The sequence below is a fragment of the Pseudorca crassidens genome, chromosome 17, assembly GCF_039906515.1.
Source record: "Pseudorca crassidens isolate mPseCra1 chromosome 17, mPseCra1.hap1, whole genome shotgun sequence".
Taxonomy (NCBI): Eukaryota; Metazoa; Chordata; class Mammalia; order Artiodactyla; family Delphinidae; genus Pseudorca; species Pseudorca crassidens.
In genome coordinates this window covers 52,202,474-52,219,858 of record NC_090312.1, presented here as the reverse complement: position 1 = coordinate 52,219,858, position 17,385 = coordinate 52,202,474, and the positions used below count along the sequence as shown (strand labels likewise).

At 38.0% G+C, this 17,385-nt stretch overlaps 1 long non-coding RNA gene and 2 pseudogenes across 1 annotated transcript in view; 2 read left to right on the top strand and 1 right to left on the bottom strand.

Annotated features, from left to right (window-relative positions):
- LOC137210248 (UDP-N-acetylglucosamine--peptide N-acetylglucosaminyltransferase 110 kDa subunit-like) overlaps positions 1 to 17,385 on the bottom strand; it is a 100,017-nt pseudogene that overhangs the window by 42,725 nt on the left and 39,907 nt on the right.
- LOC137210268 (uncharacterized) overlaps positions 1 to 17,385 on the top strand; it is a 291,880-nt gene that overhangs the window by 256,825 nt on the left and 17,670 nt on the right. The gene's annotated exons all lie outside the window — the stretch shown is intronic.
- LOC137210679 (centrosomal protein of 78 kDa pseudogene) lies at positions 10,477 to 11,174 on the top strand (annotated as a pseudogene).

Below are 17,385 nucleotides of genomic sequence, written 5' to 3'. Positions count from 1 at the left end.
AGGGCAACAAAATTCCCCACAGCTGAAAGTAGACATCAGGCCTCAGATTAAAAATAGTTACTCAATTTTTGAGCAAGATAAACAGGAATAGACTCATACCTAGGCATCCTTCACTGTGAAACATTAAAATACTGAAAAAATAAATTAACATACAATAAAATACTGAGAGGATACATCCATTCCAGAGAGAAAAGTACTGGTCACCTAAAAAAAAATGTTAAAATCTGACTTTATCATACTTGTCATCAGCACCATGGATCCTGGAAGGCATTAGAAAGATACCTCCAAAGTTTTTCAGGCACATAATTTTCACCCTAGGGGTTTGTATCCAGCCAAACTATCAGTCATAAGTGGAGGCTGAAGAAGATATTTTGTACACAAAGATATTTGAAAAATTGACCTCCTGTGCTACACCTTAAGCTATTTATAGAAATAATCCAGCAATATGAGGCAATAAACCAAGAAGTAGGGTAATAGGGGATTCAGTGCAGAGAGCAGATAGTCTAGATTGGAGACGCTTCTATTGATTGTGTGATTGAGAGCTTAGAAACACCTTGAGGCATATTGTACTTACTAGCTATTAGGCACTGTTGGAAGGGAGGAGGGAGAGGAAGAGGAGAAGGAACTTGAACTCCAGAGGAGAAAAGGCTATACGGACATAAACCTGAAGCAAACTAAGCTATGGTTGATTTTTAACCACTTAAACTTGACACTATAGATGAATCCACTTAAACTTGACACTATAGATGTCCCCCTTTTCAGTGACACACAGGGGTAATGACCACCTATCTAATTTGTTGTCCACACCAGAACACTTCAATAGTGTAAGGAGGTGCTCTAATGCTGTAACATCAGGACAACAGGTATAAACTGGAACAGCCCAAGGCGGCTTGGGGTATGTGGTCACCCTGCACAAGGGCAGTGACACTGACACAGTATGGAACGAGGTGTAGTCTATACACAGAGACAGTACATCTGCAGTGGGCAATATTAATGTAATTGTAATAATGGCAATACTGTCTCGGTTTGCCGGTTTTATTGTCAACTTGCATGTAATAACAAATAACTAACCTATACTTACTATGTATTTGTATTAACTTGGTATGTACTGAAATGTATTGTGTACTAGTATGTACTTAGTATATATTAGGCTCTAAGTGTTTTTGCATATATTAACTCATTTAATCCTCTGAATAGCCTTATGAGGTTGGTGCTAATATCATTCCCACTTTTTTTTTTTTTTTTTTCTGTACATGGCCCTCTCACTGTTGTGGCCTCTCCCGTTGTGGAGCACAGGCTCCGGACGTGCAGGCTCAGTGGCCATGGCTCATGGGCCTAGCCGCTCCGCGGGAGGTAGCATCTTCCCGGACCGGGGCACGAACCCGTGTCCCCTGCATCGGCAGGTGGACTCTCAACCACCGCGCCACTAGGGAAGCCGCATTCCCACTTTTGTGAAAAGGAAGCTAAAACAGGGAAGGAACTTGCCCAGGCTGTACCTAATTTAGGGTTGGATCGAGGCTTTGAGTTTAGGCTCTCTGCCTGTTCTCTTAAACCTTACTCCCTACTGACTCTCAAATAACAGAAGACTTAACTGCACATAGAACAGAATATAAATTTCAACTTTGACAATGTAAAAGCTAGGTCTGGAAGGTAGACAGGAGGTAGAAAGAAGGAAAGATGGTATGAATGTCCTCATTTTACAAAGCGTGACGTTGAGAGAATTTATAGTTGATCAACAATTTAGGTTTTTAAGTATATCACTACAAGTCAAAGAGATCCTGAGCAGTGGAAAACTAATGATGACATAACTTTACTAAGCAGTGTGGAAACAGTGTAAAGGAACTAAACCCTTACTTAGTAAAATAGGAAATGAACAGATAATGCCTCCAATTTAGTGAGAAAATAGTCATGTAAGAGTGTTACTTGGAAATGGAGAAGAATTCAAAATAACAATAGTTGGACCTCGCTGGTGGCGCAGTGGTTAAGAATCTGCCTGCCAAGGCAGGGGACACGGGTTCGAGCCCTGGTCCGAGAAGGTGCCACGTGCCGCGGAGCAACGAAGCCTGTGCGCCACAACTACAGAGCCTGTGCTCTAGAGCCTGCAAGCCACAACTACCGAGCCCATGTGCCACAACTACTGAAGCCTGCGTGCCTAGATCCTGTGCTCCACGACAAGAGAAGCCACTGCAATGAAGAGTAGCCTCTGCTCGCCGCAACTAGAGAAAACCTGCACGCAGCAACAAAGACCCAACACAGCCAAAAATAAATAATAATTTAAAAATAATAAAAAATAACAATAGTTGACGTAAACGTCATACAAAAGGAAATCCAAACAGCCAGTAAACAGAGAAAAGTGTACGACTTCATTAAGTAATAAGAGAAAAGTGAGTCAAAACCAATGAAACTACATGCCAATCAGTTTGACAAATACATAAATAAAGTGTGGTAGTATCAGGTATTGTAGACCTGGAGTACTATGGGAATCTTCTACCCTGTTTATACTGGAGTATAAATCGACACAACTACTTTGGAAAGCATTTAGCACTCTCCATCAACTGAAGGTATATAAATAGCCTGTGAGCCAGCAGCCCTCACCCCCGCCCTGTGTAAATGCATCAGAATAACCAGTACAGCAGGATTCCTGTCCATGATTTGCATTAGCACAAACTGAAAACAAACCAAATATCTATTAAGAGTCAAAAATTAAATAAATTTTGTGTATTCGTACAGTGGGAAAACTATCCAGCAATAAAATTGAATGCACTAGAGCTACAGGCAGCAATGTGGGTGAATTTTTTAAACCAATGTTGAGAGAAAGAAATAAGATAGAAAAGACTTCATATACTATGATCCTCTACATAAAGGTAGATGTTGACAAAACTAAACTCTTTTGTTAGGGATGCATGCAGGTTAAAGGAAATGATTGTCAAGAAGTGAGGATGGTGTTCAACCTGAAAGAGGAAAGGAGATTGTGATGAGAAAAGGATATGGGGGGGCGGTTTTGAGATGCTGACAAGTATCAATACTTTCAGATTCGAGTAGTGGTTATGTAAGTATTCTTTTTTTATTTGTCACATTGACAATTTTGTCCTGACCACTTCTCAGTACACATTATCGTATTTTACAATTAAAAACCTGAGTAAAGAATCGGTCGCTTCTTGACTGCTGGATGTGGGAGTGGGATGAGACTATTTCATTTTAAGCCCTTCACTACTGCTTGCGTTCACATGTTCATTCATTCAGCCTTAACTGAACATATGCTGTGTACCAAGCACTCTTCTAATTTTATATGTGTTTTAACTCATGTAATCCTCACAAGAGCTCTGTGATGTGGGAGCTTATCTCCATTTTATAGATGAGGAAGTTGAGGCCTAGAGTTATAGAACTTGTCCAAGGTTATATAGCTAATGGGTAGTGCCAGGCCCATTTGCCTCAGAGTCTGAATTTTTACAATACAATCTAAAAGAGAAATTTAATTACTAATTATAAGCAAAAAAATTGCACATTAAAGAAGATGACAAGTTTTCATCTGTCCAGTTAGAGAAAAGCACACAGTCTGTCTTTCACACACGTACATCTTGTATTGGCAGGGATTTTCCTTATTAAGCAATTATTTATTGACCGTCTATGTTGTGCTAGGCACAGGTGCTGGGAATAAACAATAAAATACACCCCCTATCTTCAGATGACTTGCACTCTAAGTGAGGAAATAAGCCAACAGTTATAGTAGAGGTTATATACCAAGTGATACATCGCTGATGGGTGGCAGTATAAAATCTCAGACATCTTTTGGAAAGAAGTTTGGAGATAGGTATCTCAGAGCCTTAAAAATGTTCATTTGCTTTGACGTGAAACTCATTTTTATGGATTTATTGCAAGAACGTTATTCTCAATATGGAAAAAAGCCTTCATGCATAAAAACGGTTATTTTGTCTGATAATATTGAAAAGTTGGAAAGAATTTAAATGTGTAAAATGGTTAACCAGTAAACCCACTCAGTGGAATATTTTGTAGCCCACACAAAAAAATCAAGGTTATGAATCCCCTGATTATATGAGAAATGATTGATTTCAATGTTAAATGGAGAAAAGGTGAACATAAAATTTGATATCCAATACGATGGGAGCTTTGTCCCAGAAAAATCACCCTAGCCGGTGTACAGAAGGGAGGAAGGAGAGCAGATGACAGGAAGGAAAATTATTCCAAAGCCTTATCATTAGTCTTACTTAAGTAATAGAATATCAAGCAATTTTACTTTCTAACTTTTTTGGTTCCATATTTCCATGTAAGGGACATGAATTATGAATACTTTGTAGTAAGAGGACACAGTTTTTCACAAAAATTTAATACTGTGTACTAACTCCCTCCATTAGAGGGAGAAACTATCCATGTAATTGCACTTTGATGTGCTATTTAGAACCAGTCAGGATGTTTTACTCTACTTTCCTCTGACTGTGGTGAGGGTTTTTTTGTTTGTTTGATTATTTGTTTAGAATTTCTTTAAAATCGGTTTTAGAAGATTTATTGAACCATTATATTGAAAGTAGAGGAATTTTGCAATTTTTTCCCCTTTTTCCCCATTGAAAACTTGGCTGGCTTTAGTAATGAAACATTAAAGAATTTGAAGTTCTTAGACTGTCAGTTTTTTAAACATGATCTGAATATAAAAATATATGTTCGTTGAGCAAATTTTTGAAAACAATGAACAACTCATTGAAGGAAATAAAAGGCACCTCTGCATGTACACACACCTAATCTGCTCTTTTGTCTTAAAGAAGTATCAAAAATATTTTGCCATGTCACTAAATACTCTTCTACATCAGAGAATTTGATTAAGCTTATGCACCGTCTCCCAGGAAAAACGCACAGATACATTATGAATGTAGAAGAACTCCTGAAGCCCATTCATTAACTCTGGTTGACACCTGTTGTCATTCTTTTCTTAGTGGCTTCATAGCGCATTCCTTCAGACGGTGAGCTGTTTTTGTTTAAACCAGTCCCAATTTGGAGGCTCTTAGCTTTCTTCTAGGGTTTGGTTATAAACAATCTTATGACATCATGTTGGTAGATAAATCTTTGCCCACATCTTTGATTTCCTTAGGGTAAACTCCTGATGTAGGATTGTTGTTAGGTACCAAGAGCTACTCTCCAGAAAGTGATACCAGTTCCTCTCCCAATGATGGCATATAATAGAGTTCCTCATTCTTTAAGTGATTGTTCAGAGCAGTTAAAAGGTATAAATATACCATACTGTTTTTATAAGTATAGGTATTCTGATTGTTTATCGCTGCATAAGAAACCACCCCGAAACAGTGGCCTAAAACAATGACAGTCATTTATTTTGTTCACGAACCTGGAGGTTGAGTAGAATATTAATTCTTTTACTACACTCTTACTGACTGAAAACAGTACCTATTTGACTAGCTCACAGTTCTGCAGGTCAGAAGTCCAGGCACAGCGTGACCGGGTTTCCTGCTCAGATACACACGGGAACATGTGAGTTCCCTCCTGAGAGTGTTAAAGCACGTGAAATTTAAGTGTAAGACATTGAGCCCCAAACGTTGGATGTTCACCATAGTTTGTGTGGGTCACAGAGCTGAAATCAAGATGTCAGTCAGGCTGTGTTAGCATCCAGAGGCTCTGGGAAAGAATGCCTCCAGTCTTCTTCGGCTTGTTGGCATAATTCAGATTCTGCAGTTGCAGGACAGAGGTCCCCATTTCCTTGCTGGCTGTCAGTCGGGGGACAGTCTCAGCTCCTAGAGGCCTCTCGCTTGCCTTCCCTGCTGCAGCATTTGACTTCTTCAGAGCCAGCAATGGAGAGTCTCCCTCTTGTCCCTTTTGTACTTCAATTCAGGAAGAGTTCAGGTCCTTTTCATGGGGTGCCTGAGTAGGCCATATCCACCTAGAATAATCTCCCTATCTTAAAAAAATCAACTGATTTTGAACCTTAATTCCATCTGCAAAATCCCTTCACTACAGCACCTAGATTTAGAGTTTGATTGGATAAGTGGAAGGTTTGTGTACTTCAGTAAGTAGGAGTCTTAGGGGCTCTGTTAGAATTCTGCCTATTGCAAGCAGTGTCCCCACTTCAAGGACCAAAGTGTCTTAGTTCCTAAAACTCCTAGTAGAGTTTATCAGTGTTCATTTTATTTCAGTGACCTTCGTGAATGGGAAGACTACCGCCTCTGTGAGCAGGAATGGCACCCAGCTTCCTGAGTCCACGGTGTGGCTCTGCTACTTAGTGGTGTGACCTTGGCTGTGCTGCTCTACTTACTCTACTTCTCTGCCTCTGTTTCCCTCATCTGTAAAATAACATGGAGTTAGTGATCGTTCTTTCCTCGTAGGGTTTTTTGTTTTATAAATTTATTTTATTTATTTATTTTGGGCCGCGTTGGGTCTTCGTTGCTGCTCAGAGGCTTTCTCCAGTTGCGTCAAGCCGGGGGCTACTCTTCGTTGCGGCGCGATGGCTTCCCTTATTGCGGAGCACAGGCTCTAGCGCGCAGGCTTCAGTAGTTGTGGCACGTGGGTTCTAGAGCATAGGCTCAGTAGTCGTGGCGCACGGGCTTAGTTGCTCCGCGGCATGTGGGTTCTTCCCAGCCTAGGGCTCGAACCTGTGTCCCCTGCACTGGCAGGCGGATTCTTAACCACTGTGCCAGCAGGGAAGCCCCCTCTTAGTGTTTTGATGATTAGATTATTTGATACCCAGGGAACTCCAGGAACAGTGCTTGACTGTAAATTGCTTTAAAAGTGATTACTTTTTAAAAACATGCTTTTGAATCTGCAGTTATGCAATTCAGGTATGCTAAGCATGTTCATTAATAGGACTTCCTGCTATAAAGAGACCCACAAATAAAAATAGAATTTTTCTTTCTTGGTCTTCTTATTTCTGACTTGCTATGTTATACGCATATGCCTTTTATGATGGGCTGCCACAAATTTATGTTGGAAAAAGTGGAATTTAAATAAATCTTTACTATGCTAATTTGATAGATTTTGATAATTCATTTCACTAGCATGGTATGATATTACCAGTAGCAGACTAAAATCTGAGTTCACTTCTGGCTCTGCCCCTAAATCCTGATGAGACCAATAGCTGGAAAGGCTTTTGGATATTATACTACGAATTAGTTATAACATTTACTCTGTTTGTTTAGGAAAACCTGGAGGAGTGCCTAAAGCAGTTAAAGGAGGAAAGAGTAATAAGACTGAAGGCTGATAAATGAGTCAATGAAGTAAACAATTTCTTATACTTTTGGGAGTGTTTTGGTTTTATTTTGATTTGATTTTAATCCATATACACATAGCTTGTAAACTTTAAAACTGTAATATGTTGCAAATTGGTTGTATCATATGGACTTTTGCATTTACTGGTATTTAGTGATCATATGATCTATATTCCAGAAAGCATGTTTTTAAAAATGTGAAAATCTCGTTTGTGTGTGTGTGTGTGTGTGTGTGTTTGTGTGTGTGTGCGCGCTTTATGACATTAGCTTATGTTCTGTTCATGATTCTTTGATTCAAGAAAGCACTTTTTGTGCATATACTATATATACAGTAGCATAAAAGACATGATGAGACTCTCCTGGCAATGAATTAGGAAAGTGAATCATTTAAATAAATTTAAGATATTGGAAAACTTCTAAGAATGCAATGAAAGATAAAAATATATACTATAAGAATTACATTAGGTAATGTGCATGAAAGCAGGGCATAATCTAAAATGTTCTATGTAAATATACTTTATCAGAGGTTGAGTGTAGGCAGGAATTTTTCAAAGTGCATCCACTGGATTGGCGGACACTCATTCAATAAATGGTGAGCACCTGCTTATATAAGGCAAAAGGGGCATCATGAACATAACAGCCTTTCTGAGAAATACTGGAGTTGAGCTTATAGGGGGTTTTAAGTGCATAGGTGATGAGCAGAAGGGGAAGAGTGCATGGGAGTGAATATTTTGAAGGAGCCAAAGAAAACATTGGTGATCGTACATTTAATAAATTGGGTTGGGTATAATTTAGGACTTTTAAACGTAAGCATTAGATATTTTGCTCACTAAAGTTAATTCTTAACATTCAGCAGAGTTGTAATATGTTTTGTTCAGATCAGATTCTATAATTCACTTTCTAATTTAAGGGAAACTTAAAGCAGGTAATTTTCTAATGTGGAATGAGGCTCCATTATGAATTTAACCAGTTAGAAATGTGATCTTTTGTGAAAGATCATTAATAAAATGATAACTTTGGTTTATTTATATACCACCTAAGCGTTATATAGGAAACTTTGTTGGGTGCCTGGGGTTTTTGTTATTATGTGATATGGTCTCTGTCTTTACTGGTGGAGAGTTAGGTTAATTACAGATTAATTACATTTTGAGAGTTTTAGTTTTGTTACTTGAAACTAGACAAGACTACTTTTGATGACAATGAGAAAAAATCATGCAGACATTTTCCGTCTTCTTTTATAGCTGGAACATGAAAATGCCCAGTTAAGAAATGTAAATTTCTCTTTGTCTGAAGCCCTTCATGTCCACTCATTGACAAGCATGATCCTGGATGATGAAGGTGTTTTGGGCAGCATTGAGAATTCTTTTCAGAAGTTCCATGCTTTCTTGGATCTCCTTAAAGATGCTGGGTTAGTTCATTTCTCTTCATGGCGTTCTTCTCTTTGCGACTATAATGGTAGTTTGCTGAGGAACTGGAGCAATTTTCATCACTTACGTGGCCATATTTAGCCAAATTTAGTGTAATTATAGGTAATATAGTTGACGTTTTAAAATGAGGAATTAAATTTTTTAAGAAATGCAAATAGGGGAGCCTGTTTTGGTAGAGTGGGGAGCCCATTATAAAAGAGTAACCTGTAGACAGAGTAATTAGTAGGTACAGTTTTTTGTAAAGACTAAATTGAAGGCAGCTTTCATTGAAAATATTCGGGAATGGGTAAGAATTTTCCTATCTTTCATTTACTTTGCTTGTTTGATAAGTTTGAATTAAAGTTATTTTTGTCTTAGACATAAAAATTATTATTAATCTGCAGGGAAGATATAGGTCAGTGGTTCTCAACCGTGAGCAATTTTGCTGAAAGAGGGAAGTGGAGATTGATAGTTGATGGAGTGGTGTTTTGTCAGTGAATGAGTTGGTGTTGGGAAGGAAGGAACAAACACATTCTTGGAAACTGGAGGAAAGGTGGTAAAGAAGTGTGGGAATGGAGGTGTGACTGGCAGTGAACGGGGTGCGTGGTACATGTTGAAGCTGCTAGTGAGACAGTGGGATGTTTCCTAGAGGATGAATCTGGAAAGGGCTGAGAATTTGAGGGAGAGAGAGGCTTATAGTCTGGAGTAGGATGTTGGCTTTTAAGATTTTATAAGTATTTCATGATTGTAGGTCTGGGGAAATCTAAACTGCTCTTCTGTGATTATAATAACCTTTGTCTTTTCTCTTTTCCTCCTCTGGTCCAGGCTTGGGCAGCTAGCCACAATGGCTGGTATAGATCAGTCAGATTTTCATTTACTAGGTCGTCCCCAGATGAATTCTACTGTTAGTAGTCCACCTAAAGAAAAAAAGGCACTTGAAGAAGAAAAATCAGAATCAAAGCAGAGTGCCCCAGGACCAACGCAAAATCTCCAAGTAAGTGGAGAGGACAGCACTTAAGGATTCTAAGAGTGATTAGCAAAAAGGAAATGACCAAGTCAGAGAGAAAATAATAATGGTCAGTCTCTAATAGTTCACATGCTCGGGAGCTAGAAGATTCTGGAGTCCTTTCCAAATCTGAGATTAGTAAATGTGGGCCCGTTTCATGATACTGTATTGTTGTACATAAGAAAACTGGAAGTTCTTTAGAAAATGTATGAGTTAAAGCAAACTCTCCTTAATGAAGAAAGAAAACATTACAGAAAATATTCCAAATTTTAAATTGTATAAATGTCTGTTCTATTCATATTTTATCTAGGTTTCTATTTGTATGCAGTCAGCTTAATAATGAAGGAACACTAATGGAGGTACACGTACTAATTTTTAAAATAAGTAATCTTGACATAGCTGATACGTAAGGTATTATAGTGACTCACCTGGTCATGGGAATGGGAGGGGAAACCTGTCAGCTTTTCCTCCAGCCTCACTTGGAGCCCCCTTCGCCCAGCTCAGCCAATCTCAGACTGGTCTTGGGAACTGACAGCTTGAGAACACAGTCTGGTCACAAACTATATTATATACTGTTTACATGAGCCTGGAGGATAGCAAAGAAATTAATTTTCTTACAGAGTAGGGTTTTATTTTTAGTGAGGGAAAGGAAATGGGTAATAACTACCCCAGTCACCAAAGTCTGAAAATGTAGCGGACACAGCCTTGGATATAGCTAGGTTAAGCTGAGAATCACTTGGCAGGATATAATTAGAGAAAAAGTGGCTCTGAAATCTTCTGAAGAATCAATTGACTGTGTTAATAATAAGATCACAGAGTAACACTGAAGTTTTGAACTCTACTTTTTAATGGTTGGCTTTGTTCATCACTGAATTTTTGTCTTGTCTTTTGTCTTTCCCTCCAGTTTCAGAAAATTACAGGTGATGCTGGGATTCCTTTGCCTCTCAACTCCTTCCATGTTCCAGTCTCTACTCAGGAGGCCTTAGAAACTTCCAAAGACAACCTGGGGGTCGCAGTCACAGAGCAGCGGCAGGAGTCTTTTGAAGATTTCATTGCTAGAACATGTTCTCCTTCAACAGACGTCATTTCTGGAACTGGAAGTCAAAGAAAAGAAGAGGAATTACCTAGAAATAGCAGGTCTTCTTCAGAGAAAATGACCAGAGCATAATATACCAAAAACTACTCTGCTAAGAAACAACCTGGGAAGGACCTGCATTCCTGCTCTGACTCACCTGTAAAGCAGAAAAGCAAAGGAATTGGGCAAAATAATTCTTTGCTTAATGAACCAATTAGAAGTGAGTCTTCAAAAAAACACATTTCTGTTAAGAAAGAGTACAATAGAGACTGTTTCTTCAAAGACAACTAAAAGTAAACTCAGTCTACTAGAACATTCTGAAAGTGATACTCTTGGATCTGATTGTGAATTTCCAGAAAGCATCCATATTCCATCACGCCTAATATAGGTCTAAATCTTTTAAAATCTTTTAAAATTATGTTTTTGCCTTCAAATTTTAATAAATTACTTATGTTTTTATTATAGTATATGGTGTTTTAAAGTACTTGACTGGAAGCCATTAGAGAAAGATTTATCTATACTTTTTTATTATAATGGAAGTTTTGGTGTATTTTTCCTTGTGACAGTTTGCACCATTCATTCAGCTAGTGTTTACTGAGGGCTTCATATGTACAGTACTTTTCTGGGTGCTATTGCTTTCAGCAGTGAACAAAATAAAGCTTTTACTCTCCTGGAACTAACACTCTGTGGTGGGAGAAAACATAAACAACAAAACAGGGTAAGGGGTAAAAAAGAGATGGGAATAATAAATAGAACAGTTTTACCATTTGGTTAACTGTCAAACTATTATAAATCGTATGGCCAGAAGCCATTGACATATTTTAATTCACAATAACCAGAGAGCATCAAACAATTTACCAAGGCACTTAACCGTGTTTATGGATTACGGCAACACTATGAGGTAGGGAACTATTACCATCCCCATTTATAGATGAGACATTATGTGAGTTGCCCAGAATTACACAGCTGTAAGTGAGTGAGAAGCTGGGATGTGACCAGAACCCATGCTCTTTATTTTTAATGTATGGACTTTATTATGTTTCATTTGTTTCTGATTTATGTGATTTTTTTAAAGATTTTTTTTGATGTCGACTATTTTTAAAGTCTTTACGGAATTTGTTACAGTATTTATTGCTTCTGTTTTATGTTTTGGTTTTTTGGCCGCAAGGCATGTGGGATCTTAGCTCCCCATCCAGGGATCGAACCCTCACCCCCTCCATTGGAAGGCGAAGTCATAACCACTGGACCACTAGGGAAGTCCCCCTTCTGTGGTGATTTTTATGGCAGTTTTTTAAAATTTATTTTTTATTGATGTATAGTAGAATTACAGTGTTGTGTTAATTACTGCTGCACAGAAAAGTGACTCAGTTATACATTTATATACATTCTTTTTCACATTCTTTTCCATTACGGCTTACCACAGGATATTGAATATAGTTCCCTGTGCTATACAGTAGGACCTTTTTGGATTTTTTTAAATACATCCACTTTTTAAAAAATAAATGTATTTATTTTATTTTTGGCTGTGTTGGGTCTTCATTGCTACACGCGGGCTTTCTGTAGTTGCGGTGAGCGGGGGCTACTCTTCTATGCGCTGTGCAGGCTTCTCATTGTGGTGGCTTCTCTTGTTGCAGAGTACGGGCTCTAGGTGCATGGAGTTCAGTAGTTGTGGCACACAGGCTTCAGTAGTTGTGACTCGCAGGCTCTAGACTGCAGGCTCAGTAGTTGTGGCAAAATAGTCAATAATTTAATACTGAACGGAGAATTAAGGACTCTAGAGCTAACATTTGGAGAAAAGTAAGAACAGAAAAGATAAGATTTGGAACACTCATTATTCCTGTTTTCATATAACAGGGTTTCTTGTCATCCAACTATTTGTTATCTACATCCTAATTTTAAGGGGTCTATAGATTCCAGCCCTTCTACATCAGCAAACTGCTCATCCTGTTTCAGCAAATTACTCACTGATGGATTCATAACATAAACATAATACCGTATAATAGAAATAAAATTCAAATCAACTTTAAAGTGAAATTCTGAATTTTAAAGATATAATATCATGAAGCCATTGTAAATAATACCAGAGATCTGCTGGGTTAAACATACAAAGCCATTGATAAATGAGGATGTGTAGTTAACAATTTAAAAAAGAGATACAATAGAAGTAAAAGAAAAAACAATTGAGTATCAAATAATTAAGAGAAGGCCTTGGAAAACTGTTGAATTTTTACCAGAATTAGCCTGTTTGAGCTGCTAACATTGAACATGCAGTGAAGGACAGTTTACTGTCCCATAAACCAGTTTTGCTGAAATAATCACTCAAAACAAAATGTAATTCTTTTTTTTAATTGTAGCACTTGTGCTTAATTAAAATTTAACCTAAATTTTACTGGCTATAAGAGAAAATATACTGGATTCGTTTATATCATAACATATTTTGACAAATGAAAATTATTTTCAAATGCATTTTCAACTACTCTTCAGTCACTATTTACAGATGATTTTAAGCATATGGATTTTTTTTTTCATGTACAAATCATCCTTGAAAAATAAGGATTCTTTTACTTGAGTAGGACTTATCTTAATCCAGAGATCAGATCTAGGTCCAATAGACAAAATTTTAAAACTTAAAATTTTCTAAGAGTAAAAGGCACTTAAAAAGTTAAAACCTCCTAACAGACCAGCATTCCGACTACAGAATCAGCTGATTTATGGGTAGTGAGCATTTTGTTATCAAAATACTCATCCACAGCTAGTGAGCCTATAGCATGGATACATGGTAGATTTCTGTACCAGAAATTGGATGAGCTTGTGTGTGGATCTCCTTCCAAATGCTAAGATTTCAAGGGCTTAACTGAGACCAGAACAGCATTTTCCAAAGTTGCTAGAAACAAAGAGTCCTTTAAAATGTTCCACTGACAAAGGGTTGTAGAGCCAAATAAAGTTTAAAAACACTTCAGACCAAACTCTACTTAACAGTGAAATTCACAGAGCACATTATAGCTCATTCCACATCTCAAAAGTCCTCCAGTCACGAAACATGTTTAAGTTTCCTGAACCCAGGATTTCTCAAGTTTATTTTACTACAAAATCCTTTTTCTTACTTTTTTTTCTTTTTTGTTGACTTCACATTCACTAATGTCCCATGGGAGCATAGGTGATATTCAAAATATTTAACAAACTTCAAGTGAAGGCACTAAACAATCAGAAGGCTGTCTGACTAATTAGAATGACCGTAAAACTAGTGTTCTTTGGATCACTATTTAGAGGAAAAATCTGGTTTAAAACTGAGATCTTAATTGATAATCTAATGCCATCAATCTGCAAAGTTGCCTTAATTAGTAGGGTTTTTTTTTTCTTGTTTTTGGTTACAGTTGCTGGACTTAAAATGTAGCTGATATAATGTAAATCATTTCAAAAAGGTCAAATGTATGATGTCACATGTTCTCTAGCATCATATCCATTTCACTAAGTCTAAAATAATCTCTTTCAAGAGACGCAATATTTTTTTAACCCTGGAAGGTTCGGTTCTAACCTTAAAATAACTTAAAGACACTTTTCAAAACTAAACTAAAAATTGAAAAAATAATAAGTAGAAAAAGGCAAGAGCTAAAGTAAGAGACATTTTCACTGTCCATTAAAAAAATTCTCTTCTTAAATCTGATTTTTAAAAATTAATAGAAAAGACTGGCAATTAACTTATTTTCCCTGGTGACTACTGCCTGTTTGGGGTGATACAAACATTTACCTAGATAACTGTGCTTTAGGAGTAATAAGAATTATATGTTTGGTCTCCGTCCCAGTTTCTGCCACAGTTTCTAAAACCCTTGGGATTTCCTAAGTGATGAGATGATAATGGTGTCTTTTGTTATGTTAACAAGGTGATCTTTAGAAAGCACCTAAGGATGGGAGCAGGCAGCCTGTGGAGCCAACCTTGTGATTAGAGGTTGGAACTTTCGGTCCCACCCCCCTGACCTCAGGGCAGGGAAGAGCCACTCAAGACTGAGCTCAATTGCCCATGGCCAATGAGTTATTCAGACACGCCTGTGTACTGAAGCCTCCATAAACCCCCAAGGACAGGGTTCAGGGAGCTTCCCAGTTGGTGAGCACATGGAGATTTAGGGAGAGTGGGCTCCATGCTTTCTCCCCATACCTCGTCCTATACATGTTTTCTATCTGGCTGTTGCTGAGTTTTATCATTTTATAATACACCGGTTAATCTAGTTAATAGAATATTTCTGTGAGTTCTATGAGTCACTTGGGCAAATTAATTAAAGCTAAGAAGGGGGTCGTTGGAACCTCTGATCTGTGGTACAAGGGTCAGAAGCACAGGTGACAACATATACTTGGTGACTGGCACCTGAAGTGTGTGTGTGCATTCCTGCTGGACTGAGCCCTTCCTTCACATGTGAGATCTGATGCTATCTACAGGTAGATAGTGCCAGAATTGAGTTGAATCATAGGACACCCAGCCGTTTGAGCACTGCTACGCTCTCTCATTGGAAATGGTGCTCAGGACCACTTAATGCTTTCCAGGCTCTGGCTTCTGTGAATTCATGACAACAGTAACCTCTGAAACATACACATGTACCTCTGCCACAAAAAACTTCTGATAGACACATAAGAAATTAATAACAGTTGCTAAGAAAGGGGATAAGGGACCTAACGTTGGTTGGATGAGGGGCAAAAATATTCCAGAAGGAATTACTACTACTATTTATCTTTTGATAGTGTGTGATTTTTAAATATGTGATCTCATTAGATTTTCCAAATATAAATAAACAAGATAATTATCATTTGTTTAAAAAAAGGCTGAAGAAAATGTAGTTTTATATACTTCAGAAAAAAGAAAATTGAGGGAGGATTTGATTATAGTGTTCAGTAGGCCAAGAAATGTGAATAAAGAAAGAATTACTATAAAGGGGCCAGGAAAATGATTTAGGAGACGAGACTTTAGGAGACACTTTCTGATAAGCAGAGCAGTAACTCTTGCCCATTTCCTTTGTTTTTGGCCACGAATGGTTAAAGGCTCCTGTGAGAAGGCTACAAGGGGACTAGTGTCCACATCAAGTGGATAGCTTAGATTCTGATACCAACTACTGGAAATTATCCAGGGCCCAGGAAGGAAGTACTGGTAAGCTGCAGTTGCCAGCACGGTGCTTGGTAGATGTAAATATTTGTGGGTCTGCTAAATTAACGGTAAGACTATAATTCATAATATCTTGCACACAAACTAGATTGGTAAGTTTTCAGTGGATGACTTTATTACCATTCAGAACTCAGTTAGATGGAACAGTACTCCTCAATGATTGAGAAATCAATCTTCCTCAATCTTCATGTATCACCATCTGCAAACATTGCTCTCTGTCGCAGATTACGTGCCTTCAGCTATGGATGAGATAGTGAGATGCATTCCATTCTCCTCTTCCTGGACACACAGAACAATGACCTTTTCTAACCTCCCTTGGAGCCAGGCAGAGGTTAAGTTTTTGCATTCTTGTTGAAAGGGTATGGGTCTACCACTTTCAGGCCTGGCCAGGAGATATTATGCATGATTGCCCATGTTCCCTTCTGCTGTAGTTTAGGTAGTCATGCATTTAAGACAACACCTCAAGGTGGAGGGGGCATGGGTTCCTGATTCACTACTTGAAAATAATCTGCTAAGAATGAACCACCTAATTCACACTGGTCTCTGACAAGAGAAATAAACATTTATTAAGTTAAGACACTTGGCTTTCAGGAGTGTTTGTTAGACTACCTAGCATCAATTACCTTGAGTAATTCATTGCTAAACTGGTACACTGGTAATAACCACGGACTAGTGATGAGTCTACTTAATTCCAATCCTCTCCATTTCTCATTGCTGATTTACTCTATACTCACCAGAAATTATTTTTCATAGGACTTCCTGATGACCATGTCAGTCTAGAATTATCCATAGTACCTCTATGTCTATCTCTTCCTCCAATTCAACTTCCCAGTAGGGGACCTGGCATTACCCCTCTGTGTAGATACAACCATGGAGGATCAGGTCCTAACGAGAGCGTATCTAGAAGGGCCCTGTTCTGCAAGGTTTATGGTTTATTTTGCTATACCTTGGATTCATATGTTGGTTTAAAATAAAGTGACATGATTTTTGAAGGTTGAAGCTGAGTGGCTGAACCAAATTTCTATAATCAAGGTAACATATATTTTCCCCCTGAGTCTGTACTAGGTCATTTCTTAAAAATTATTTTTTCTATCCTATGAATCTATATGTTTACATAAGCATTAGCTATTATTCCCAACGTCTATGTTATGGACGGAAAATAGGATTCTTCTCGTGTCCCAACTCAAATCAAACAGTAAAGCATTGTTTACATTATACAAGGTTTACATTGCACAGGACTGTTTATATTCTACAAGGATCCTGAGGTCACGTCTAGACCCAATGGGAAAAAATGTCATAATAGATTAGTAAGGATTGTAATGAAGATGGAAGGGGAAAGTGGTGGCATATGTGCTAGGCATTTATTTCCCCAACTGAGGTCATTTCCTTGTCATGTATCACAACGCTACTGTAGTTGCTCATGTGCTGCAATCCACTGCCCACCCATCCACCCATCTAACATTTTTGAGGACTTAATCTGTGCCAAGGACTCTACTCTCTGCCTGAAAGGCAAGTGAAAAATACAA